Raw genomic sequence first — 27409 nt, forward strand, 5'->3', positions numbered from 1 at the left:
AGGGGGACATAGATAATATAAAAATGGTTTCTCTGTGGTATGCTATCCTCACTCTATTAGACACTGTAACGGATAAGCAATGCTCTGTACACAGTGCTCCTGGGAAGTCATTACATCATTCTTTTCTGAATATTGGGCCCAGGAGACTGAGTGTGAATATCAAGGTAGCTCTCAAATGAGTACATAATTTCAATCCTATATTATGTCCAAAAATATGTTCCTCATAATTAATCATTGGGGACCAGGATGTCTGCTGGGAGATTGTGTCTTCAATATATGACAGGGAAGCTGTTCTCAGGACATCTCAACAATATAGTTGTCTAAACAAGATCCGGGAAATGACAGTACTAGTTGACAAACAAACATATGCGGAAGAATTCTCTCAGGGCTCTACTTCTAGATGGAGAGTTACAAGCAATCTATGGTTTCTGAATGAGGGAGAGTAAGTCTTTTCTAGGGTCAAGGCCCCTGTAGGCTATCCTAAGAGGTCAGCTTTAAATTAAATACATATGAACAATGCTAAATGAATGTAGCAGATTTCATATATATATGTATATATATACATACATACACACATGGTGTGTGTCATCTGTCTGTCTGTACATATATCTATAACAAAAGAATAAATAACCATGTATTTGAGGACTTGAGGGGCCAGATAAAAAGTTGAAAGAGGAGAGGTGGTGGGGATAATGAAAATATAGTATCAATATATTATATTCTCAAAAAATAAATAAACATAGGTAACAGTAAGAGAGGTAGTAAATATGAGATAGCATAAAATATTTTAATATAACACTTTTAAAACCTCATTGAGAATTTCATATGATGTATTTTGGTCATATTCACCACCTCCCTTCTCCCCTAGCATCACCTGGAGGCACGCATTCCTGTCTAATACTGTGTCCTCTTAATAAACAGGTTTGTAGTTAATGGTCAGTTTAGGAACAGCAGGCATTGAAGAAGCTAAGTTTAATTTTGATTATTGGATGCCAATCAGCTTTGCAAACTGGAACTGACAGTTTTCCTGTAATTTCATAGCTGTTCCTCAGCTCCAGTCTTGGGATAAGTGTCAGCTTCTTATATTAAACTCTAGAATAAAGTCCTCAGGTGCAAAAATACAGCCTCTCTGGGGACATAAAAATATTACATAACAATGTAACCTAAAAATATTTATTGGGATGTTTTCTGTCTGAGGCATCTCTGGAGAGACATTGGTAAAGCCTTTGGGGATTTTCTGAAAGGAAACAGGAGGGCTTGGCACATGAGCAGGTGCCAGAAGAATATTCTAGACCAGGGATAGCAAGGTTCAAAGTACAGAGGGAAACTTAGGAGCATGGATCTACGACATTACTGGAATATGCCACCATGCTCAGTTTACAGGGTGTTGGTGATTGAACCCAGGGCTTTCTGCATGCTAGGCAAGTGTGCTACCAGCTGAGCCACAGTCTCAGTTCTTATATAAATTTCTGAATTTGCACATATTAATATGCTAAGTATATATATTGTGATTTGTAAAATATAGATACAATACATATATTATTGCTTTATATATACAAATATAGAACTTTTAAAGTTTAATTTAAATATAATACTGATAGTACCCTAAATTGCCTGAGTTAAAATTATTTTTCTATGTTACTTTCATTTCTAATACTGGAGTTATTAATAATAGTTTAAGTAAGTATTAAGATAAAATATCCTTCATTATTTATGAAATTTTAGCACTTGATATGGTGACGTATTGAAGTTCTAAGTTTAGCTTTAAAAAATATTTTTAGTTTTAATTGCTTCCAGGGTTCTAAAGGATTTCTTACAAAGATGTTGATCCCTATGGAAGAACGGCACTGGTGGCTGTATTTACTCAATCATGATTCTCATTTTTCAATGCCACCCACCAATTATGCATTGGGCTCTGTTGAAATTGGTCTAGTAAATTTCCATCTTCCTGGTGTCAGGCAGTTACTCTTGCAAACTAATTGGAAGATATTTCATTCCTACATCTTTAAATAAATGTGTTCCTAACCCATTGAAACTTCCCTGGAAGATGTTTAAGCATTGCTCGAGATCTCCGTTTAAGTGTGCACATGTGACTATGGTTATACTGGCTACTGTGTGCATTGACTGTATTGCCAAAAAGCATCGCATAGGGACAGGGATGGTTTTTAAAGTGCTCCTGAGTACACAGATCTCTTCAGAGAAGCAGTTACTTTCTCACTCTTAATCTTGTAGGGTCAGATTAAATGTGTATAATATACATACATTGCCGACACATCAGGAACGCTATTTGTCATCATAGAGAAGGTCCCCAGATTTGATAGCCTGTTTCTTTGTGAAAGAGAAATGCATAACCAAGTTTCAAGCATAGCAGCCATCTCAAGTACATCATACGTTGCAGCAGAAGTTCACGGTCATACACTGAAGCATTCTGAATTTCATTGTTTCCACTCTGTACTATCCTATGAATGATACCATGGGGCACATACGCCTCTTGCTTATATTTGTTGCTGTAACAACACAACTCCAAGTGATACTCTGGATGGATTTTATGTGTGATGCTCTCTTGAACATTAGTCTGGAATCTTTGTCAAATTCTAAAGGTTATGTTTCTACAGTGTTCTTGTAAAGCACTTATTATTGCAGAGTAAGTTATTGAGAGTGTTTTCTCATAGGTGACATCATACTGGGGTTGATCATAGCAATGTGTGCCACACAGTGTCAGAGACACATGTTACATAAACAACAATAGGAATGACATCATGGATTTCCATTAAGATAAAAGATAAAATATATCATGTAAGTAATATAACCTGACTATATTTTTTAATGTCTAAAATATATCAAAGTCTTGCTTATTTCCTTTTTTGATTGTGTTAGGATGGCCATAGCTCAGATAGCAATGAATGCTCCTCCAGAACCCTATGATTTTAAAAAATATAGTTATTTTCATGAAAGTTATGTGTTTATTATAAATATAAGGTAAGTTAAGAAAAATGACTATAAAATACAGCTCTCAGAAATTATCATCTGAAATCTTGATATTCATCTCCAAGCTTTTTAGACTTTCTAAAATATACCCAAGACCATAGTATTCATACAATACATCTCAAATTTTCACTTAATAAAGGGTTCCTATCCTTTTAGAAAATCTTGTTTTTGATTGTTTGAGATAGTACCTCACTAGCCCAAGCTATCCTTGAATGTGCTACGTAGTCCATGCTGGTGTTGAACATGTAGTCATGCTTCTGTCATAGGTTCTTGAGTGTTGGGGTTATTCATGCAAACTACCACACCCAACTACAGTCTAGAAACTCTGTTATTCTGGCAATATTTGACTGGTGTAGAGAATACCTTCTTTTGGTGTCATCTGGATCCTAGTGTGTATCCTGACTGTGGGCCATAATCAGGGGGGCATCTTTGGGCTTGCGATCCAGCCTGACAACTTTAACTCATTTTTGTGCAATAAGAGTAACAATAACCCCTGTAGAGAGTAAGTCAGGAAACACACAGGAAACACATATTGTGGTCTGTGATTGCAAGGGCTGGAGGTTTAAGTCAAATCCATCATGTAAGGGCTGACCTTAGTTGTGTGCAGACTTCTTTTACTTCCTGTTGGCTACTCTCTTCCAGGAACATCCTCAGGGTTTCAGGGGAATACTGTTAATCACACAGAAACTGTATTAATTAAAACACTGCTTGGCCTATTAGCTCTGGCTTCCTATTAACTAACTCTTACATCTTAAATTAACCCATTTCTATTATTTTATATTTTACCATGAGGCTTGTGGTTTACTGATAAGGTTCCAGTTTGTCTTTCTCCTTTGACAGTGACATGGCGTCTCTTTGACTCTGTCTTCTTTCTCCCAGCATTCAGTTTAATTTTCCCACCTAGCTCTTTCTGCCCTGCCACAGGCCAAAGCAGCTTCTTTATTAACCAATGATAATAAAATATATTCACAGCATGCATAGGGGAATCCCACATCATAACCAGCCCCTCCCAAAGCGCCCAGTCAGTGTCTGGCAGGAGATGTTAGGTGAATACCTTGCTCACCACAGATGAACTAACTTATCACTGGCTGTCAGAGAGGTCTGGGAATTAAGCTTCACTCACTCTGTTGCCCGTTACTCCCTTCTCTTCCCACAGCCATTGCCGCTCTCCCTGTGGTGTTTCCCAGGAGCCCTTCTTGAGGAGATGTTTTTGCACCCACTGTTTTGCTTCAAGTCTTACACTTGTCATTCTTGATAATGTATTTATCATCACCTGTGTTAGGATGGTGGCAGACACTAAGCGGGTTACTAACAACACATCACATCTCATCAGAGGTAATGTGACTGATCACTGAGGAGAGCCAGAAAGTGGGAGCAAGATTGAAATGTCACCCTTTCTGGAAACTTCCAACCCTGACACCTGCTCCTGGTGTCAGAAGTGTCTAGGGCTCTGGCACCATCCTGTGTGCGGTGGCACAGGGACCTCAAGATCCAAACACTGGAGGCTACAGAAGCAAGGTGGCATTTGTCTGTGTAACCCATGAGGGCCTAGCAGAGGATAGGCCCGTAACCTGGGACTGCTTCTAGCATCTGGCAACAACAAAGGTTGTGCTGTGCTTTCTGGTTTTTAAATTTATTTTGTAGAGACCTTCTCTTTAGCTCCCAGAATGGCTTCATTGAGATCCATTGACAATGGCATTATAAGCCCCAGAGGTTGGTCCAGATGTAAGCTGTAGCCTTGAGTCCCAGCAGGAGGGGCAGATAATTACCTAATTTGTCTTTGTCTTGACTTAACCAGTTGGTAAATGGGGAAGCAATATTGCCTCTTGCTTTAAAGAGCCTGTCAGCTGGTCCCAAGCAAGCATAGAAATGAATGTGGGGTTTGAAATGCTTAGGTTAAGGACAGTTGGTCTGGGTTCTGTCTGGGCTGAGCTGTTGGGTGTAAGCTAAGGCAGCAAAGACAGAAATGATGGAGCTATTTCCTCCAAATTGCTACATTCCTTCCTGGAGAGGTTCCTAAGATTCAGGAAATACAGGAAATTTACAAGGTCCAGAAAGTAATGGAAACTTACAAGTCTCAGAGAGCATCTGAAATGCAAATGATTCACAGGGTCCCTTCTTAGGGTGATGTAAGTGGTCAAAATTGCCAGAGAGAGGAGACTGCAAGTCATGTAGGGAGCTCCAAGAATGCTGCTTTTCTGAGTGATCACCCAGGCTGAAGTGGCCTTCTTGATAAAATATCTGTCTTTGGGTTACCATCTCCTTTAAGTAGCATGCCACTTACATTTCTGTAAGCTCACTAAATTAGACTTTTGCAGAATTACTTCTTTGGTTTTATGTCAGTACCCTATCTGGGGTCAATACATGCTGGTTCACATCTTCCCCGTAATAGGCATTCAATAGCAGGGCTAGCAGAACTGAGAATTGAGTTGAACCTGTATGTTGACTGACCTCTTGACATCCTGCCTTTGCTTAAGCTCAAACTGTGATGTCTCCAGAGGGAGGCAGCAATGTGTTCACCATGGAGCTTGCTGGCTCCAGGATGGGAGCAACCTGGGAGCAGTTAAACCAGATGGTCATTTTTCATTCTTCTTCTAGAACAGATGTGAGCAGTCTCTCTGATTGCTCTCAGACCCAGAGAAGCCCACCATGAACTAGACTTGCGGGAGCACAGGTGCCATGTCAGGGCCTAGAAACCGCCGATTGGATGACCCATGCTCACTGAGGAGATGGGGATGGGATCATGGGTGAAGGCAGAGTGCTGCCATGCAAGGTAGAGGATGGATGTAGTTCGTTAGATGCCATGTCCAGGCATCTGGAGAAGGAGGTATTAGGCCATCAGCCCTGGTCTAAGCTAGATTTGGGCCAGGAGATGCCAACTTAAAAATGCTCACTCTTGTCTCCCTGGCAATTGTTTGTGTTTGTATAACCTTGTGACTGCAGGCCTTTATAAATCTCCTAACTTCCTGGTCCTCCCTGAGATCTATGTGCTTTCTTTCCTGAACAATGAAATTTTCATTCTCTTCCTGAGTCTCAAAGAGCCTCCCCATAGGAGGGAATAATTCAGTTCACAGGGAATAGCTCCATGTAGACGGCCTCTGCTGTGTGCATTCTTTACAGCGCAACAGGTCAGCACAGACACAAGTTGCCCTCAATCAAAGCATTTTCTAAGCCCACATTCATTACTAGGCTCTCTCCAGACCATCTGACTGGCTCTCTGAAACACAGTGCAGCCTTGTTTCCTCATTTGCTGTCTCTTAAATCTGTTCATTATAGGAAGTTATGACTATATAGAAAAGTTAGGAGGCAAACACTCATACCATTCATCAAACCCGTGCCAACTCTAAACACTTTGGCACTATCTTCGTGGTCATTAAAAAAGAAATCTCATTTTGAGAGTATAATGGAAGCAACACTATTGGCGGTTCTGTATTTCGCCCCGCCCTCTTTTTATATTGTTTCTGTTTCTTTACTTTACTAAAAGCCACTATTAAAAACATCCAGTACTGGAAAAGACAGCTATGTTTTCCCCTTTGCATTTGGCCAATGTCCTCACTGTCACAACTTCCTGTGTCTGTATCCTTCTTGGAACCTGGTTTATGTGATAAGCTCACAGGATGCCTGTTCTGTTTCTCTGCCTGTGGTTCAAGTACATCGGAGAGCCTAAGGGAGTGTTTTGGAATTGTGGGCATCACAGAGCTCAGGTGCCTGCGGGAAACTGGGCACTGTCTTACAGCCCATTTGTCCCTGTCTCTTAAGCCTTAAAAGCACTCAGTCTGTCAGGCTTGAACTTAAGGCCAGAGGCTTGGCTTTGCTTCCATTACAAATGTCTTGAGCCATCCAGACTCTTAATATGAAAACTGATTCCCGCCCAGGCTTAATTCCCTAGGTGCATTTTCCCCCATGACAGCAAGTTCATGACTCTGTCGTATCTGATTTAGATGTTTTGAAAATGTATTATTTGACAAGACTTAATTAAAGAGGATTGCAGCTAGGTAGGAACACCCCTACTATTTCCATAACAAATACTATTATTACCAGGAGCAATGCGTTTTTTGTTCTATTGATGTCTTTTATGGTGGTGTCATAAAAAGAGGATTATGACTCTTGTTATGAGGCAGATGGAGAGGAAGACACATTTTGATTACCGGAGAAGGGAATATGTTCTTTCCAAATGTTACCTTAACAGTCAGCGAGGGCTGGACAGGACACAAACGGGAGGGCTAGGCAAATGACTTTTTCACGATTCTGGTTTTATCGGGACTTTTCTTTGTCTGTTTTAAAACGAGAGTTGTCAAATGTGAGGCTGATTTCTCACTTTGGCCCAGAACCAAGGCCTCTAAAACTGATATGTCGAAATTCATCCAGTGTGTTTCCCCATTTAGTAACCAGCAACTAGACTTATTTTTTAAATCCATTATAATTAAGAAGCACTGAAAATATTCAGTGTGTTGTGGGAATCATTCACTAGAAATATGCTTTGAGTGGGAAGAGCTGAACTTTTTTTTGCTGTTACAAATTGGAGGGAAAAGTTTTTATATTTAAAAGGCCAGGTGTGACTCCTCCCATTTGAGCATATTCTCCACATCTAATTATCATTTTAAAAACCATTTTACCTAACTTTATGTTTCGTTAACTCTGTGGTTATAATGTAACTGATCTGAGCTTCTCTTTCTAAGTCAAGCATTTCCCTCCACGTTTCCTGCTTATGTAAACAACACAGACAGACCCGGGGTGGAGAAGTTTCTGTTGGTTCTTGTTTCTGCTAGAGTTTGGAAGGTTGCCTCATGGTATGGTTGCTGGTTGAAGGCTGTTTGGGCTTGGGAGGTGGGCTCTGGTTAGGTCCCTAGGGGGTGCCCTTGGAAGGTTCTCTCTGCTTCCTGGTGTACACACCTGCCAGCTGTTCCTTCTGACCCTGCCTTTCTCCGTTGTCCTGATTAGTGCTTATTGTCATCTTGATAACTTCAGGTCACCTGGGGGAAGAGGTTCTCTCAACTGAAGAATTACCTAGGTCTCTGGCCTCTGGGCAGTCTGGGTAGCATTTTCTTGATTGCTAATTGATGTAGGAAGAAGGCCCAGCCCCCTGTGGGTGGTGCCCTCCCTATGCAGGTAGACTTGGGCTATACAAGAAAGCCAAGGGAGCAGGAGCCTGTAAGCTAGCCAAGAAGCGTCATCATTCCTCCATGGTTTCTGTTTCAGGTTGTGCCCTAAGTTCCCTCAATGGTGGACTGTGATCTGGACGTGCAGGCAAAACAAACCCTCTCTGCCCTCAGGTTGTGTCTATTGGGTATTCTTTCGGAGTGATGCAAACACAGCTAACAGGGTCTCTGGGTAACCTCCTGGAATCAACTTAGGAAGAGAACTTACAGGGCTAAATCATTTCAGCATATTGCCAATGAGCTTTCCAGGAAGTCATGCCAATTTATACATTTATGAACATATGGGGAATGTGCTAAACCTTTGTCCATATCTACTTGGCAGAAATAAATTGACCCTTATTTTAGTTCTATGTCTTTGATAAGAGACTGTAGAGTTGTGGATTGCACTGTGATAGGAAATTAATATTATACTAATTAATATTTGTATGTGTGTGGGTATGTGCACGTTTGTGCAAGTGTATATTGTGCTTACATATGGCGACTATGGTAGTTTGAACAGGAGGGCCCCATAGACTTACACGTTTGGCCTGCAGGGATGGCACTATTAGGAGGTATGGCCTTGTTGGAAGAAGTGTGTCCTGTGAGGGTAGGCTTTGAGGTCTCATATGCTCAAGCTATGCCCATTGTCACAGTTCACTTCCTGTTGCCCATGGGCCAAGATAAAGAAATCTCAGCGACTTCTCTAGAACCATGTCTACCTGCATGCTGTCATGCTTCACACCATAACAATAATGGACTTGAAACTGTAAGCCAGCCCCAACTAAATGTGTTCCCTTATAAGAGCTGTTGTGGTCATGGTGTCTCTTCACAGCAGTAGAAACCCTGTCTATGAGAGGCCGAGGTATTGATCCTCTCTGGCAGCTCTTCACCTTATTATTTTTGAGATTTTGTCTCTCAGCTGACCTGGAGCTGGCTTGCCAGTGTGTCCCAGGAATCCTCCTATCTCTATGTCCCCAGTGCTGGGAGTAAAAACATGTCACCACACCTATTTTTTCATGTATATGTCAGGAATCAAACCGAGGTCCTCAGACTTGCATGGCAACCACTTTATTGACTGCTGGATTTGAGTAACATTTTAGAATCTTTCCATTTATATTCTGCACTTCGATAAAGTACAGTGTTATGTTGGTTATTTTGCCTCTTCCTTCACCATCAGAATTGATGGTGATGACCAAACAGATGTAAAGAGGGATTTCAATTTGAACCAAAGAGGCAGGCGGATTTCTGTGAGTTCGAGACCAGCCTGGTCTACACAGCTAGTTCCAGGATAGGCTCCAAACCCACAGAGAAACCCTGTCTCGAAAAACAAAAAACAAAAAACAAAAACAAAACAAAACAAAAAAAATCAATTTGAACCAAGAAATAATCCTGTAATATGGAAATCTGTGAAGCCCAAACTGACATTTTGCCTTTCCTTCAAAGACAACAAATAAAACACTGCCTTCATGTAGAGTCAATTATCCAGAGCAGATTATGTTTTTAGTTTGAACTAATTGTCTATGAACTGGACATACTGGAGGAAGCGCTGGCTGTGTCTGTAGATGGGAGAATTCTACCAGCCGGGGAAGAAGCACGTTACTGCAGAGAGAGGAGCTTCAGAGGCAACCTCAAAAGCCTAGAGGAATGTAGAGGCTTGTAATGTCTTTGCAGAATGAAATGGAGGGGGAGGAGCAAAGTACCAGCGGCAATTAATACATTTCTTCGGAAGCTAATTCACAAAACTTTATCATGAACTCTGAAGTCTCGTTCTTTGTTTCTGGTCCAATCTGCCTTGTGTTTCGCTCAGCTAATTAATTAGAGCATGCATTGAGTACTTTGCCAAGGGTGTGCAATTTGTCATGCCTGGGATGCCGAAACCATCGTAGGCAAATTTTTGCTTTTTTTTTAAAAGATGTATGCCATTAGCTCCTAGGGGAAGCATTGAAAGTACTCCTTTTTTACTTGGAGCTCTTTGAAACCAACGGCTAGGTGGGTATTTTATTGACAGGCAGTTGAAATGGAGACACAGTGTGGTGCACGAGAAAAATAATATCTGAGCTCAGAGTCACACTGGGACCAGGGCCTCAGGTTTCCCCATTCACAGTTACCTGCATCTAGGTTTAGGTAATTGAATTAGATGGTTTTGGAGGGAGCTCAGTCAGTAGGCTCAGGACTCCAGAACAATGAAGAAGGTTTATGCTTTCAGGAACTTATCAGGAATGCAGGAGAAAGCTATTTTGTCTCTAGCATGATTTGCATTTGATGACAGTTGTGGATAAGGAATGAATGAGGACCATCCTTTTTGTCAGGGCTCAAGCATCTAAAGCATCCCACTGACATCCCACTGACCCCCGTCATCCTGAAGCTCTTAGGCAGGGAGGCGAGCCCCTAATGACTGTGAAGGCCCCATAAGGCTGGAGTGTGAAAACCATTCGAAATGCCTTTTATCTAATGTCACAGGGCTCTGAAATAAAGACCTCTTGCCTGCTGTGGCTTCTTCAGATACGGTGTGGGGATTTCTCTCAGTGTGACTGTCAGTGCAAATACACCTCTGGTGTCAGCCTCGGAATGCCCTATATGGAGGGATATCCTAGCCTCGGACAGGCTCTCAGAGGATTGGAAACACTTGGGTGAGTACACCTTTGCCTGTTCTAACTGCTTTTCTATTTAAAGAATCACTTCAAAGATGCCTTAATAGTTTTGCCAGGAGTTTGGGGGTCAAGTGCAAGGTTAGCATCTTCCTTTTCCTTTGGGTTTTTGTAGCTGGGACAGATCTAATTTCAACTCGCAGTTTCTGCACTGGAAATATCTACCTGCTTGGGGACTCGGTTGGACTATGAATGCTGAGATCAGTGCTGTAAAATTTGTCATGGTTCTCATGCACATAAACTGTGCGTGTGTTTTGTGTATGTGTTTTTTGTGTGTGAGTGCTGTGTATGTCTGTCTGTCTGTCTCTCTCTCTCTCTTTCTCTCTCTCTCTGTGTGTGTGTAGACCTGAGAGCTTGATTCCAGGTGTCTTCTTCAATTGTTTCACATTAGTCTTTGAGATAGGGTTTCTCTCTGAACCTGAAGATTATAGGCACTTGTATGGCTGTGATCCCAGGGATGCTCTGGCCTTTGCCTCCATGGCTCTGGGACTGCAGACACGTACTGCCATCCCAAGTTGTTTGCATGGGTGCTGGGGATCCATAATCAGGTCTCTTGCTGATGAAGACACACTGTATTGATGGCACCATGTCTCTGGCCCCAGTGTGTGTGTCTTATCAAGGTTACTTGTATTCACAGAAACGAAAACCAAGCTCACATTGTCACTTGGGTCTTGCATGCTCTCCCGGAGCTCTCATGACTTGATACCCAGTGTTGGCTGTATTAGGAACAGTGAGTCTTTCAGGAGGTGGGTGTAGTGGAAGGGATTACATCACTGCCAGGGTGTCATTGAAAGACATACTGGAACTCTGTCCCTTTCCTTTATCCTGTTGCTTCTCAATCTCTACAGTGTGAGTGGTTTCTGTCTAACACATGCTCTCTGTTACGTTGATCTGCCCTGCCACTGGCTGAAAGTGACAGGGTCAAATAACAGTGGGATAAAACTTTTGAAGTCACTGACCGAAATAAGCCTTTTCACATTTTAAAGCTTATTTTCTTGGGTATTTTGTCATAGCAATGGAAAGTTGGCTAGTACGTCTGAGGAAATCATTACAGAACCATACTGAATCACCCACAGAGGATAGTGTGTGTGCGTGAGTGTGTGTGTGGTCCTCAGTGGGGAAAGGCAAGTTATTACCATGTTCCCAGACTTCCGCAGATGGGTTGAAAGAGACCGCCACACCTGTGGAAGATCGCAGAGCCCGTGGCAGACAGGGACTTTGTGCTGTGCTTCTGCTGTCTCTACCTGGGGGGCACAGGTGGGGTCCTCCCTATGTTCTTAGCCTGAACAAAGTTTGACAAACTCAGCTCACTTACTATACCAACCTTCTAAAAGGCATCGATTTCACGTAAGACCCTGATTTCCAGACTCTCTTTGAAGAGTTACCTACGACCCAGAGCCATCTTTCTCACAGCAATGGCCATGGAGCTGTGTGTGTGTGGCTCTCGGTGCCTGGCCCAGCCTCTGATGTTCTGGGTGGGGTTTCCTACTCCCAACACTACTTATTGCACACCATGCCTATGACCGCTATAGTGGTGGCCCTGGCTATGAACCAGTGCTCCGAACACTAGTCTGGACAAGTCTTCTCTCCTCCTTGGGTATCAGTTTCCCCAGAAGCAAAATGAGGAATTGACTGCAAAAGGGGTGCAAACTCAGATTCATGATCCTAGGCTAGTGAGGAATTCAAAAGTACTTCCTCCAGGTATATATGAGAAGGCAGGTGCAATTCTCCATGCATAGGTAAGTCTAATATTCAGGAAGAACTTACAAAGCCATTTGTAATGACATAGTGGAGCTCAGTCTTGCAAGGACAGGGGAGACCTGGGGTTCAGGGTGGTGAATATGTGTGGGGGAAGGGTTTGCTGTGGAATTTGCCATTGGCTTCCTTGCTGCCCAGGTAGTCTCACAGACACCTGTGAGTTGTGCTTGTCTGATATTGACTGTAAATATATTAGCTCATATATCTTTGGCTGTTTTGTGGACCTGATTATGGTCCTGAATTCTCATATTTTATTTTGCATCCAAGTTGGGTTTAAGGTGTGAAAAGAAGACCTGGACTTGGTCCTGCCTGGGATCTGTCATAGACATATTCTCCTGGTCCCATTTATGTCTTTCTGTTTCTAACTCTGTAAGGTGGAGCACTATTTTTTTCTGTTCCTAACATTCTGTGTTCTTAAGTGTCATCTTATGTTCAATGGACATATCAAGAAAACCCCCAGAAGAGAAGTCAGGTCTCCATCCCTCAATAGCTCTGCAATGTATAAGGCTCTATGCAGACCCAACAGTGTTTCTCAGCAAGCTGCGTCTGTCAGCTTTCTGTTGCCAGAAAGAAATTAACAACAAGAAGACAAATTCCAGACTCACAATTCCAGACATCTTAGCACACCATCAGGCCAAGCTGCTGGTTTTCAGCCTGTATCCAGGAAGCCCATCTTAGCTGGTAGAGCATGGTGAAGCGGGCTGTTCACCAGGAGCAGGCCCACAATTTCCTTTAAGAGCACACTTACAGTGACCCAAAATCCTCCTTCCAGACCCCCATCTCTGTATACCACCACCACTGAATGGCACCAAGTCAGGGCTAAGTCTCTAACATGTGGGCCTTTATCTCTTGCTATGTGGTAGCAAGTGGTGAGTTCATTCCTGACATCCCAGGCTCTGGCTAACTCTCAGTTTTCTGGGATTATTGATTGAATGATTAATCAATAACCTTTTACACAATTTCTCTGATTATGAAGGTAAATGCCACTGTTCAAAGTTCTCTATGTTTCCATCACTATGCCGCATGTTTTATTTGTCACAGTCAATGTACGCTGTGTCTTTCCTTCTCTTTTACAAACACCAGAACGACTGCTGGGAGGCATTGAGCCACCTTTCCTAGGCTGCAGAGTTGCTAAGTCGAGCTGAGAGTGATGCCTAGAGACATTACGGACCCAAATGATAGCACTATGGTCTCTGGTCTTAAGAGTATTGCATCAAGGTTGGGGCTATCTTTCAGGAGGGCAGAGCTTTCCTTGGCTCTGGGGTAGGTGTTTAACTCAGGGCTCAAGGTGCTGAATGCTCACACTCACACAGAAGTTTCACTGAGTCTGTAGCTGCTCAGCCTCTGAAGCATCAAGAGAAGACACCTTGCACATTTGAAGAATAAAATTCATCAACCAAAGAAGGTTCTGGAGAGTACTCCATTATAGATTCACAGACCGGAGCCAAAGAAAGACAGAGGGCAGAGCTTGCGTATAGCAGGAGAGGTCCAAGAAAGCAGGATGCGATGGAACTGTCTAGGGGCTGTTTAAGGACACAGGACAAAAACTGGGGTGAGGCATGAGGTAGGGGTGGGCTGATCAGTCCAATTGGCCCAACCACCAGATGTCTCCACACAGTTTCGGTCAAGGCCTCATGCATACTTTCCAGATACGGGTGAGCGATGACAAGGGACCAGGACCCAGTGTTATTGTAGATTGCTTAGCCACCCTAAGTGCTGACACTTTCGGGTTCCACGGCCGCGCATGTGCCTTCAAGTGTCCAGGCAACTTACATACCTACCCAGGGTCCTCAAATCCTACGTGATCTACATACAGCGTGGTCACGTGATCTATGTTCGATTGGCCACATGAGCCCTTGTGCGCATGCGCTAGATAGCCTTTAAAAGCTGGGCACGCTCTACATTCTCTTCCCCCACCACACTTCAGACAGGCATAAGCACTTACTTCTTATTTCCCTCTCTTAATAAACTTTTAAAGTGGGATTCGTTGTGTGTCTTGGGATCTGTTCTTGTAATTTCCACCCAGATCCCTCTCCTGCCATTCTGGCCTCCCACAAGGACATTCTCTGAACTGCTGCCTTGGGGTCTGTGCCCCTGTGGACATTCCCACCTCCTGTCCTCATCAAAGCCAGAGACTCCACCACAGAATCGTTCTTTGCCTTCATTGTCTCCACTTTAAAGGGTCACTTGTGTTCCATATCGCAGAGAAAAACAATCAAAAAGAAACGTAGAACATGAAAAAAATTAGGTTTCAGATGCACCCCTGACAGATTGATTTTTCTGAACCCGAGCTCCTTTCTCTCGGCTCTCACTGTCCTGCGCATACTTGTTGACTGGTAAGGACCTTCCCCTCTCTTAGTGTCTGCCTCTCCGATGCCAGTACAATCTACTCAGCCAGAGTCAGTGTTTGATCTCCTGCCACACGGGCTTTGGGCGTAGTAAGGGCTCAGCAAGAATCTGTGGAAAGAACAAATGACTGAATGACTGAAAAGTCCAGCCTGCAGGAGTGGGGCTATCCATGCCACGGGAGAACCCTGCCCCCAGTTGATCCTCTCTGCCCTTTCCCATTTCCCACCAGCTAACCTCGCTTTTTCTTTCTGTGGGTGTCACAGAGGCGTGTTCCTAACCCAGAGCGCAGTCACCAGGAGCTGTCCAGCATCCTTCGAGAATAAAGGGATCTCATTTTCAAGGTGTCTTTTCTTGACGCTTCGCAGGCTGAGCAGCTGATGAATTCTCGGCGAACATTTCCCATTTCCCTTCCCGGGTGCCCTGGAGAGGTGAACTGGGCTGGTCACTCTGTCTTCCTTATCTGTAATGCTGTGGTTAAACATCATTGGTCTGACCAGTTAGGGATGAAGGGCAGGCTGAGGAGAAAGCCTGACGACACACACCACATTCGAGGAACACATCATTTATCTTCTCTAACTACCTCTTACTAGGTGCCAGCAACGGTGCAGAGATTAGCAGCCTTAGAGGACATGTCCCAGAAAACTGCAGCAAGGGAAGTCCTTCCTTAGGATTTAAATTACCAAAGGGTGGAGGTTTCTGGGCTCTGCTGAGGTCCTTTACAAAAAGCCTGGTCAAAGAATCTTAATTCTGCCACTGGCCCTGATCGTCTAAGCTACTCAAAACCTTATGTATTGCTGCTGGCTCATATTAAGAGTAATCAAGCTGTGCCTGTCAATAATTTGAAGCCCAGCCTCCAGGACAGCTGGTTCACTGGAAGACGTGCTAAAGAGAGGGGAGGACTAATTAGCCACTTAATATGATAATGTGCTTATCTTTCCCAGCAGCCCTTGCTCGCTGGGACAGACACTGACTGTTTCCATGGGGTAGCACTGCAGAACTTTTCTCCTCGCCTGAGTCCTAAAACTGCAACCTTCCCTCTCCCTTCCTTCCCTCCCTCCCTCTCATTCCCTCCTGCCTTCCTTCCCTTCCCTCCCCCTCCCTTCCTCTCTCTCTTTCTTCTTTCTTTCTTTCTTTCTTTCTTTCTTTCTTTCTTTCTTTCTTTCTCTCTCTCTCTCTCTCTCTCTCTCTCTCTCTCTCTCTCTCTCTCTTTCTTTCTTTCTTTCTTTCTGCTTTCTTTCCTTCTTTCTCTATTTATCCTTATTTAAATACTAGCCAAATGTCTAACCACACACTTCCCTGGCAATCTGGCCTTTCTCCGAAGTACCCCTTCATCTTCCTCACAGCTGCTTGCTAACCTCCATTGTAGAAGTCATGACCTTTTCTCTTCCTCTTTTCCATTTCTCTCTTCCAGACTGTGGTCAGGATTTACAGCTTTCCAGTCCCATTCTTTTTTCTCTCAATGTCTAACAAGACGCCCCTTGATCTTTCTTCTAAGTCTCCTTTTAAATGCTTGTATTAACTAGACTAATAACCCAAAAGGAGACCTCAGTTTTCCTAGTAACAGTAAATGAAGTTTATCCCAGAACTTCCAGGCTAATTTAACACTGGTGTTGCTGAGAATAAATAAGCCTATGAATTGGTGATTTAATCAATTAATTGATAAGCCTTTTATATTATTTCTATGTTAATAAAGGCAAAAGCTAGTGTTCAATACTTACAATGTAGTATTCACTCTCTCTCTTTTTCTGTGGTGTGTTTGTGTGTGTGTGTATGGTGTGTGTGTGTGGTGTGTGTGTGTGTGGTGTGTGTGTGTGTACATTAATTGTGTAAGCACATATGGAGGCCAGCGGTAGACTCTGAGTGTCTTAGTATCTTAGTGAGGGTTCCTATTGCTGTGAAGAGACACCATTATCACAGTAATTCTTATAAAGAGAAACATTTAACTGGGGCTAGCTTACAATTTTAGTTAATTACCAACATGGTGGAACATGGTGGCTTGCCAGCAGAAATGGTATTGGGGAAGTAGCCGATCGTCCCATATCTTGACCCACAGGTAGAAGAATGAGACTGTTTTCCACAATGGGTATAGCTTGAGCATATAATACCTCAAAGTCCACTTCCACCATGACACACTTCCTCCAACAAGGCCACACCTCCTAATAGTGCCACTCCTAATGGCCAGGCTTTCAAACACATGAATCTGTGGGGCCATTCCTGTTCAAACCACCACACTGGTTACTATTTTCCTACATTACTCTACATCTATATTTTGAGACAAGATCACTCTGAACCAGTGCTCATGATTTCAGCTAGACTGGCTGGCCAGCAAGCCCTAGAGACCAGCCTGTGTCTGTCCCATAGCGCTGGTGTGCCCCGTCATGCCCATCTACTTTCCCTAGCCCCTTATTTCTGTCTTACAGATGTTAAAACTACATATCTGAAACAAGAGGCTAACCCATCCTTTGTAGTTATCAGAGCTTATATGTCCAGAGCTAAGAATGACATGCTGGCCCCTTGACCTCAAAACTCAGGCTCTCCTCCTGGGATTTCTACTTGGAGAGGATAAGCCGATGGCTTATACAGGCTGTTCAGTCAGTTCCAGAGCCTTCTTAATGGAATCTCTTCCCTCCTCTGGATCTACCCACACGAGTTTGGAAAAGCTATGATTTTGTTGTGATGGATGAAAATGGTTTGATGATCCTGCATGCTATGTTGGTAAAAGCGGGCTCTACCTGCATCAAACATCTGTTCATTGCTCATCACAGCATTATTCTGAGACTGAACAAAAATGCAGAAGAGGGCAGACAATTTTAGCCCACAACAATTTTCAATTTTAGAACGCTTTTGCAAATGATGCTGAAAGAGGTACATATTCTGTGTGGAATAGACGAGGACGTTTTTTTCCTACCAAGCAAACCTGGATAAAGAAAAAGAGTGAATCTAATTTTTGCTTTAAAAACATTAACAGGTAAATGCTGTATGGTACTCAGCGATGAACTCTGGGTATCCTTGCCCATGAAGCTAGACACTGGGGAAATTAAGAGGAAAAGAAGATAGGTAGTGCCTGGTGTCAGTTGACTTAGCAAACACTGTCACAAGAAACAGAATTCCCTTCAGACCAGTTCAAAGATAGTGAGATTCTTAAAGAAAGAAAGTCTTTTTCCCAGTTATGTCCCAGGGGTATGATGGGGCCTTGGGAAGGTTGGTGATCTTTGCCTGTCAAGGGTCTCCAGAGTGTACCTTCCCCTCTACTATCACCACTATCACCAGCATCACCATTACCATCACAACTACCCACTTCATTACCATTATTATCACTACCACTACTACCAACACTATACCATGTCCACTACCACCAAGTCCACCACTATCAAACCACCAACTCCATAGTCATCTCATGAAAGCTAGTTTCTTTAAAAAACATTTTAAAGAGAACATTCTATATTAAATTATCCTTTTAAATCTAATTCTTATGGTTCACATACTCATAGATACTATCACCCTTACTTAATGACTGTGGGAATAGACACTAAGAGATTAAAAATCTTCCTGAGGTTTACATGCCTAGTAACTTGAAGAAATATGAGTCAACTCAGATATGCTTGACTCTGTACAATGTTGTGCTTATAATATCTGTCACATATACAAACTCTCTGTATGTAGACAGAAACAAAGTCTCAAGAAAATTAGGGTATAAGACACATCTTGCCAGAATCACACCAATGACTCAGGGAGGAGATGGTAGTCATCTAAAGACAGAGGAGGATGACTTTGGATGTAGATTCGTGATATAGCCCTTGCTATAAGTATGCAAAGTAAGAAAGAGGGACGTTGTAACACTTCCTAACTGTAACTGCACTGTGCTCAGTTATCTGCAGAATGGTGTTCTTGGCTAATGCTTCTGGAGGCCAAAGGTTATGAGTAGCAGGAAAGCCCATGCACTGCTGATTATGTTGAGTAAGAGCTCTTGGCTAGGCTTACTAGACTGTTCTCCTAGAATCATAGTCAATATGTAGATATTTATGTCATAGAGGAGTTATCTGCCTATTTATCCACCCCACCCATCCATTCATCATCTACCCATTTTCAGAAAAGATAAAATGAATTAAAGCAGAATATGTGCATGAACAACCCGAGCAGACGTATTACTGAACATCTCCCTTTGGACAAGTATCTCTTGGGAATATTCCTTTAAAACTCCCAGAATTAACTGGGAAAGAATTAGAATGAATGGTGAAGAGCTAACTATTATTCAGGTAGGTAACATTATAGTAAAAAGTCTGAAATCAATGTCAGGATGACCTCATTGTAAGCCATAGGCCATTCCACATTTGTATTATTTGGGTTCACAAGGAAGGTACTCTTTGCTTGGCTCAGAGAATAACTGATTGATCTAGGAGCCATGGTTGAGTATGAGGAGACCATCAGGAGACAGAAATAATTCACGAGTACATGTGATACGACAGCCATTTTCTCTTGATTGATTCTTTATCTACAAGATAAAAGGTGGCTATGTGATCTTTGGCAGTCTCTCAGTCAAGAATTGTAGTTTGAATCCACCATCTGAATCCAGGTAGGTTTATGACCCATGAAGTCGTGTTGAAGTGATATCATTAAAGCCCCCCAAGACATTGTGAACTTCCATTTCTTGAGTCTTAATGATCTCTGGGATCATTAAGCCACCATATGTAGAAGTCTGTCAAGATGACAAGTCACAGGTAGACTCTTCAATTTCAGTCTGCCTGAGCCCAATTTTCTAGCTACTTCCCCAATGTGTAGACACTACAGTGAAGCCATCATACCGACCTCTTCCAAGTTGAAGTCTATTCTGCAGTTTTAGTGATTCCTGGGTGAAACAGAAGGCTAAGCAAGCTGAACCTTGCCCCAATTCTTATGCCATGGTGTCAAGAAAATGGCTAGCTTGTTTCAAAACCCACTGACTTTTAGTGATGTGTGCTTACATGAATAGGTGACTAGAGAAATTCTGGGGAGTTTTTTTTTTTTTTTTTTTTTTTTCTTTTTTGACAGGGTTTCTCTGTAGCTTTGGAGCCTGTCTTGAAACTAGCTCTTGTAGACCAGGCTGGCCTCGAACTCACAGAGATCCACCTGCCTCTGCCTCCCGGGTACTGGGATTAAAGGCGTGTGTCACCACTATCTGGCAATTCTGGGGAGTTTTAAGTATTGATCAAACGAGGATAGTGCTTTTGCAGAGGAGCAGAGTGTTGAAATGACACACCAGAGTGTTCAGGGACAACTGTGGCTCCAGCCATGAGGGTCTGTGCACTGACACTTCTGTGTCATCAGCTTGTACCTAACCGGTTATCCTGGGTGCCTACGAGCCCTTGATGGCTTATGATGACGGACTGAACAACCCAGAACCTTAGGGCTCTGGGGTTCTGGAGAAAACTGGACCATACTCTTCATACCAGGGTCTGCTAGTCCTCTGTGCTGAAGGAGACAGCCACACCCTCTTGTCAGGGTCCTGTCCCGGGTGCTGGTTGTATGATGGGACTAGCTTCTTGATCAGAGGGACCGGCTCATAGGGCAGGAGCTGATTTCTTCTCCCAGCCTCCTCATTAAGTCAGAATTCTTAGGGCTGTGAGGTGATGTTCTGTTATTAAAAATACCATATAAAAATAAAATATTTCTAAGGAAAAGAACTGCCCTTTTGTTATTGTAACGGCTATAAAGAGCCATGCTAAATACATTCTAATATGCTCTCAAAGAATGTATTGGTTTACTCTGTGGGTTACATTCGGAACTAGGGACTAAGAGACAACTCTATCCCCAAGAGCTCCTAGCCCTTTATGGATTAAGGCTTGCAGGAGAACTGCAATGCTGGGCAATGGGTAGCATACAGAGGACAATGACAGGGGCTGCGGAAGGTCAGGGGAGAACGGGACAACTGTTGGGACTGTGCTGAAGAGGCCGGAAAGCATGTCACATCAGCAACTTTTCTTGCTGTTGTGGCAAGAGCCCCACCTTTCTCTTGGGGCTCACAGTATGAGGGTCCAGTTCACCATGGCAGGGCAGGCATGGCAGCATGAGCCCCAGGCAGTTGGTCACACTGCCTCTGTGGTCAGGAAGCAGAAAGCAGTGAAAGCTGATGTTCTTCTGTCTTCCTCTTAGTTACAACAGTCTTGGAATCCAGCCTCGGGCAGGATTCTCTTGATGGCAGACCTTCCTGCCTCAACCTAACCTAGACACCGACACAGACACGGCTAGCGGATATCTCCTGCTTGGTTCCAGAGCCTGTCAAGGTGACTCTCAATATGAACCATCTCATATGTGAGCTAGAACTCTGTTAATACAAGAGCTTTGGATACTGAGTGTATCATTTAGCCTTTGACACCTCAGTGGTCCTAACAGTGGGGAGCATGAGAAATTCAGGTTCATAGTGAACACAGTGGGCATCCTGCATCCTGCGGAATGTGTGTGCATGACGGCGGATCCTACCAGCTGGCCAGGAGATGAGTGATGGCTTCTGCTCCATCGCCGAGGGACCTGGGGTTGATTGACAAGGATGATGGAGAACATGGGTAATTGGAAGGCTGATTGACAGTTGCAGCTCCGTTTTAACTTCTCAAACATTTATGAGGGGTTTTAATTTTACGGAGGAAGATACTGAGTCTTAAAGTAGTGGAAGTATTATGGACATCACTCTGCTAGTTAGTGGCCGAGGGAGGTTCTTATTTTAGCCCAGTTGAGTTCTAAATTCATATCTCCTCTCCACAGAGGCGCCAAAGATGGCCTGAACCAAAGCTCCGAGATTAATCTGCTGCTTTGCCATTTTAGAGAGTTTTACAGCCAGCTATTCCAGGATTTGGAGGGGATTCTGAGGTCAAATCGGCCATAACCTAAAATGCCCCTGAATGCTCCCTGCCTGAAGGGCAATTCACAGAGGAACAGGAGAGATGCTGTTCATACGTCAGCAGTTTGCCAGTTTTCGGACATTATACCGCTCATTATCCAAAACGACCGCGATTTGTGAGTCCCGACTGGTCACGTGATGTGCTCGTTTACATGTCTCTTGCTTCCTCTAGCTGAAATTTACCGGGATCACAAGTTATGTATTCCCTTTGGTGCTGATTTTCTTATGTGGCCAGAAGGAACACACACGCACAGATTAAAAGTCCTCACTTCTGTGTTTTTAATGTCCATCTTTTATGTTGTTTTAAAATATAGTCTAGACTTATTTTTTTATAATGAAAGGTCTATTGTTTGGAAATGTTGCATCTGGCAGTCTTTACCCCAGGTCTGGCCTTCCAAGTTCTGCCAACTCAGGGGGTCCAGGAACAGTCGTTCTTTTGGCAGAGAGTGGGTGAAATTGACAGAGATGAAAGGCCCCCTTCATTGTAATTCACACATCCCCGACTTGACAGTATTTGTGAGCACCCAGCGGAAGTGTTATTTTTCTCACCCTATCTTTGAGAGCCGCCTGGAAAAGATGAAAGAGACCAAGTCCCTGGGTTTCTTTGACTTTCCTGGGAGACTGAACAGATGTGGGACAAAGTGCTGTTTATTTTGAGCAGGAGACAAAGGTGCTCCTCAAAAGACGTGTGCCGTGCTGGGTTTATTGAAACTCACCCGTTGTGTATAACGCACACTGCAATCCTCTCGCCAGGGCAATTCCGCATCCACCATCATAAGGAGGCCGCACCTTTGACCTTGTTAGCTCCCTGCTGGAAGAAACTTTCAGGGCTCCAATTGCCTGCCGTATAAAATCCAATTCAGTGTTAAGAAATCCCGATCATGTCTTGACTGAGGCTTCTCTAACCCTTTCCAGCAATTCCCACTCCACCTCTGGGTTTGTGCATGTTTGACTGTATGCCCAAAATGTCTTTTCTTCTCTGGTATACCTTGAGAATTTTGGAGCAACGTTTAAAACTGTCAGAGAACTCTGTAAATCCTCAATGGGTCTTTCTATTCCCAAATGAATCACATCAGTAACGCAACACTACATCTATCAGCTCCCACTACTCGAAGGGACAAAGTAAGCTTCGTACATTTGGTCCTTTTCTGTATTCCCAACTGGGTTAGCATCTCTAACTAAAGGGGTGGTGTCTCTTTCTCTCTATACTCAGCAAATGGTTGATTCAGAGATTAGCACCAAGGAAGCCTGTTAAATTGAACTGCTGATTAAAGTTAGGGGGAGCAGGAGGGTCTTTGCAGAGTAAATGTTGACGTGTGTACCAGATCAAACACTTCACTGTGAGAAAAATAAAATTTACACTTTGTTTTTTTTTTTTTTTAACAGTTTGGTTGTATAAATAAACCCTATTGCTTAGCTTCATCCTTGCTTGTGTGAATTCTGACACAGTGAGCTCAAACTTGACTGTTGACAGCTTTGTCCCATGGTGGCTCACTCCACTCTTCAATGTGAGGGAAGGTAAAATGTTGGGATTACAGTTACCACAACTGGCTCTTATCCTAAGAAAACTGCTATTCTGTGTATGCGTGGCATGTGTGCATGCATATGCACATGTGTGCACAAGCATGTATGTATGAGTGTGTGATTGAGTGTATGTGTGTGAGTGTGAGTATGAGGATAAGTGCACATGAGTGTTTGAGTGTGTATGCGTGTGTGTCACAGGAGAGGAGTCTAGACATCCAACTGTAGGCACAATTGTAGTCTTTGCTTAGCAGCACTGATGGATAGTGAAATACATTCTGCTGTGTGGGAAGGGTGACTTTGAAGCAAGGTCTCTGGGACAACTTTGTCGTGAACTTGATCAACAGTAAGTAATTGTCTCTGATAGGGAGGTAGCTTCTTCACTGGGAAGACTGTTGTGGGATAATGCTCTTGTACACTGTAAAGATTTGTCAGCTGTATTGGTTTAATAAAACATTGACTGACCCATATTCATGCAGTAAGTATAGGTAGGGCAACAACCACCTATTCTATACTGAGAGAATTCTGGGAAGAGGAAAGGCAGAGATGCAGTCACAAGCTAGATGCAGAGGAAATAAGATGAGAATGCCTCACTGAGAAACAGTACCAACCCACATGGCTAAACTTAGACAAGAATTATGGGTTAATTTAAGTTGTAAGAACAAGTTAATAATAGGCCTGAGCTAATAGGCCAAACCATTTATAATTAATAGAAGCCTCTGTGTGTTTCTTTGGAACTGAATGGCTGTCAAACTACATGGGACAGAAGCTTACATCTACAGAAGACTGATTTGCTGAATCCCAAGAATTAACCTCTGGGTTCATTGGAATTATATGTGGGTGTCTAATGTCATATGTCAGTCTTTTCTCATTAAGTCCCACCTTTCCCAAGGGGAAGATTCTGTACTGAATTCCTATTCAATTCTAATCATAGGAGAGACAGGTTAAACCAATTCCTCTTTTATTTTCTGAAGTTCACCATCCTCCAAATAAGCGTACAAAAATATTATAGTATCAGGAGAAGGACACTTTGATGACATAATTCCCATCAGTTGTGAAAACTCATGGGAATCCTCTCCCAGAAGGTGAAGTGTTGGGGTTACAGGTGTGAGCCACAGTGACTGACTAAGAAAAGTGCTGTTTCTCTCTCTCTCTCCCATCTCTCTGTGTGTATGCTGTGCACATGTGTGTGTGAGAGAGAGATGGGGGGGAGAGGGGGTTGGACATCAAGACTGGGTTCACATGTACCCTTGGAAAGTGATCTAACACAGAAATAAATTCCCAGCCCCAGATTTCTGTTTTTTTCTTAATCTTTCAAATATCTTCTGATTAGATCCTTAGGTGAAGTGAATACTGTCATATTTTCAAGGTTGTTCTCGGCATGGGGAAGAGCTGAGAAACAGACTGGCTTTCGGTTCCAAGAGTCATGTGTCTAACTGTAGCAATTATAAGACTAGAGATTTCTAGAATAGAAATGTTCATTCTGATGGAGGATAAGTGTTTAATGTCATTCTATTGATAACAATTGATAACATTGTGTACTAAAGGCACAGCGACATATTTCTTAGTCTCTTTATCAATGTACCTCTATATTTAAAGGAAGATGCACCTTCATTTGATTGAAAGACCTCAACTGGCATAAATTCATTAAAATGAAAACATAAAACACAGACTATTCTTGATTTCTATGAATGAACTCTTTCATCTAGAGTTTCAATTTTCTGTATCCTCCCAGGAAGTTTCTATGCATGTATTGAGTCTGTGTACATGTATGTGTATAATAATTTGGGGGATTGCATCATAAATCTCATCATTCTATAGATAGTTATCAATGTTTCAATAGAAAGCAAATGACATTCTTGAATCAATATAAGCTGAAAAGAGTGTAGCTAATTATAGCAATACCATCAACAGAGATCTTAATACACATCAGATTGATCCAACCTTCCCCAAGGACATGTGGTTAGTGGTTAGGAGTTGTTACATAACTCAAGAATGTAATTTCCTGTGGGTTATAATTTACTGAGTATGCATTTGAGTTTGATATTTATTTTATTTTGTGCATATGTATATGCTTTATGTATGTGTTCCTGTGTGCATGCACATGTCTGGGTGAGTGTGCATGTGTGCAGGTGGCATTGTGTGTCTCTCTCCCACAACATGTGTGCTTACGGAGGTCACAGGTTGACATCATGTGTCTGTCTCAATTGCTTTCCACCTACTTTATCTTTAAGCCAAGTTCTCTCACTGAACCGGGACATACTGATTTGTCAAAGCTGGTTGGTCAGTGAGCTCTGGGGATCTGTTAATTGAATATGATTGACGTTACTTGCCATGAAGTATTATTCATTTAGTTGCATACCAAAAATACTTAGGTTAATTCAGATTTTTGATATTATGAACAGCATTACAATGTGTTTGTTGTAGAAAAATCTTAGGATACTTGTTCCAGTTTATCAATAAAATTAAACTGTTAAGGGAGAATTACTGATTTAAAGAATTATTGGATTTTAATGAAGACTAATACTATCAGACCACCATCAACATTTTATAAAGCCTCACTCACCACTGGGCACTGGTATCATTTATGTCATTCAAATCCCTGCTGTTCCGACAGATAGAAAACACAAACTGTGCCTCTTTCATTGTGAACTCCGCTGACAACTTTTTATACATTCATGGAAGAGTTCATCATATCTGTGTGTAGTATGTTACTTGGCTTTCTGCTTGAATATATTCATATATAAAAAAGTGGTAGGAACCCAAGCTTACTGTTACCAAATGGTTGGCCAATCTTCAAGGCAGTATTGATTGGGTCAGCTTTTATCATTGGTTCAGAATTTCTGCTTTAATCTTGTGTGTGCCTTCAAATGGACTTGGGTTTATTTTTGAGCTCTTTGAAAATTCTTGTGGCTCTCCCTATTCCTCAAACAATACCCACTTATTTCTATTATTAAAAGTTTATAACGTAATTTTTAATATTGGTGTTAGTGGTCCCATTATTCACAAGAGATTTTTCTAAGTTCTTATTTATTTTTTCATTTATTTTGTTCATGTGTATGTGTGTGTGCCTTCATGGATTCGTGGACATCTTGTACATGTGAGTACCTGTGGAGGCTGGAGGGTGCTAAATCTCTTGGACCTAGCGTCACAGGCAGTTGTGAACCTCCTGTTGTCGGTGTTTGGAACAGACCTCAGGTCCTTTGCAAGAACAGTAAGCACTTTCTACCACCAAGCCCTCTCTCTAGTTCCTGAAATGTTTTCCCTGAATTTTATTAGTATTTTTAATAAATGATAAAATCATCATGTCTCTTTACAAAAATATCCTGTTGAAAATTTGACTAACTCTTGCAAATTATTTTGGAGGCAGGCACAGAGCATTATGTATAAATGTAAAAACAAACAAAGAAACAAACACAGCAACAAAAAAAGAGTTAATAAGAAGCCTGAGTTAATAGACCAATTAATTTATGATTAATATAGACCTCTTTGTGCTTATTAGGAACTAAATGGATGTGGGACCTGGTGGGACAGAAACATTTGTCAACACAGAATTTAAAAAAATGTGTAAAAATTTCCCACATCAAAGACAAAACAGTGCTAGATAATAATTAAGTTGAGCGCAAATTAGATTTTTCTTCATCACTGCTTCATTAGGGGGAAAGTTAAGCTTAGAAATTTATTCATTTTTAAATGTATTACGGGTACATAGCTATTAGTGGCCAAGGTTCAAGGTAAAAATTGATACTTGGAGAGTTACTAAGAGGTAACATGATGACTGATGAGATGTCTCAGGGGTAAAGGGTGCTATTTGTTGTAAAATATTATTTAAAATGTGTTATATTTGTTTATATTGTAAAACATTTTTTAACTATTGAAAAAAAAAGAACAAAACCCAAAACCCAACCCTGAATACTTGTTAAAAAGATGACATGTTACAATTTATTTAACAATGATTATATTATGATATATATAACTTGGGAGAGAAAGGATGTTCCAGTATAATCTGTATTGTAATGGAGGACTCTCCCAAAACTGCACTGGGAACAGAGACAGGAGGATTGCGTGGTCTCGCTGGCTGATAACCTGCCTTCCAGACTTAGGGAGAGATCCTGTCTTAAAGGACAAGGTACAGA

The sequence above is a fragment of the Chionomys nivalis genome, chromosome 1 (assembly GCF_950005125.1).
Source record: "Chionomys nivalis chromosome 1, mChiNiv1.1, whole genome shotgun sequence".
Lineage (NCBI taxonomy): Eukaryota > Metazoa > Chordata > Mammalia > Rodentia > Cricetidae > Chionomys > Chionomys nivalis.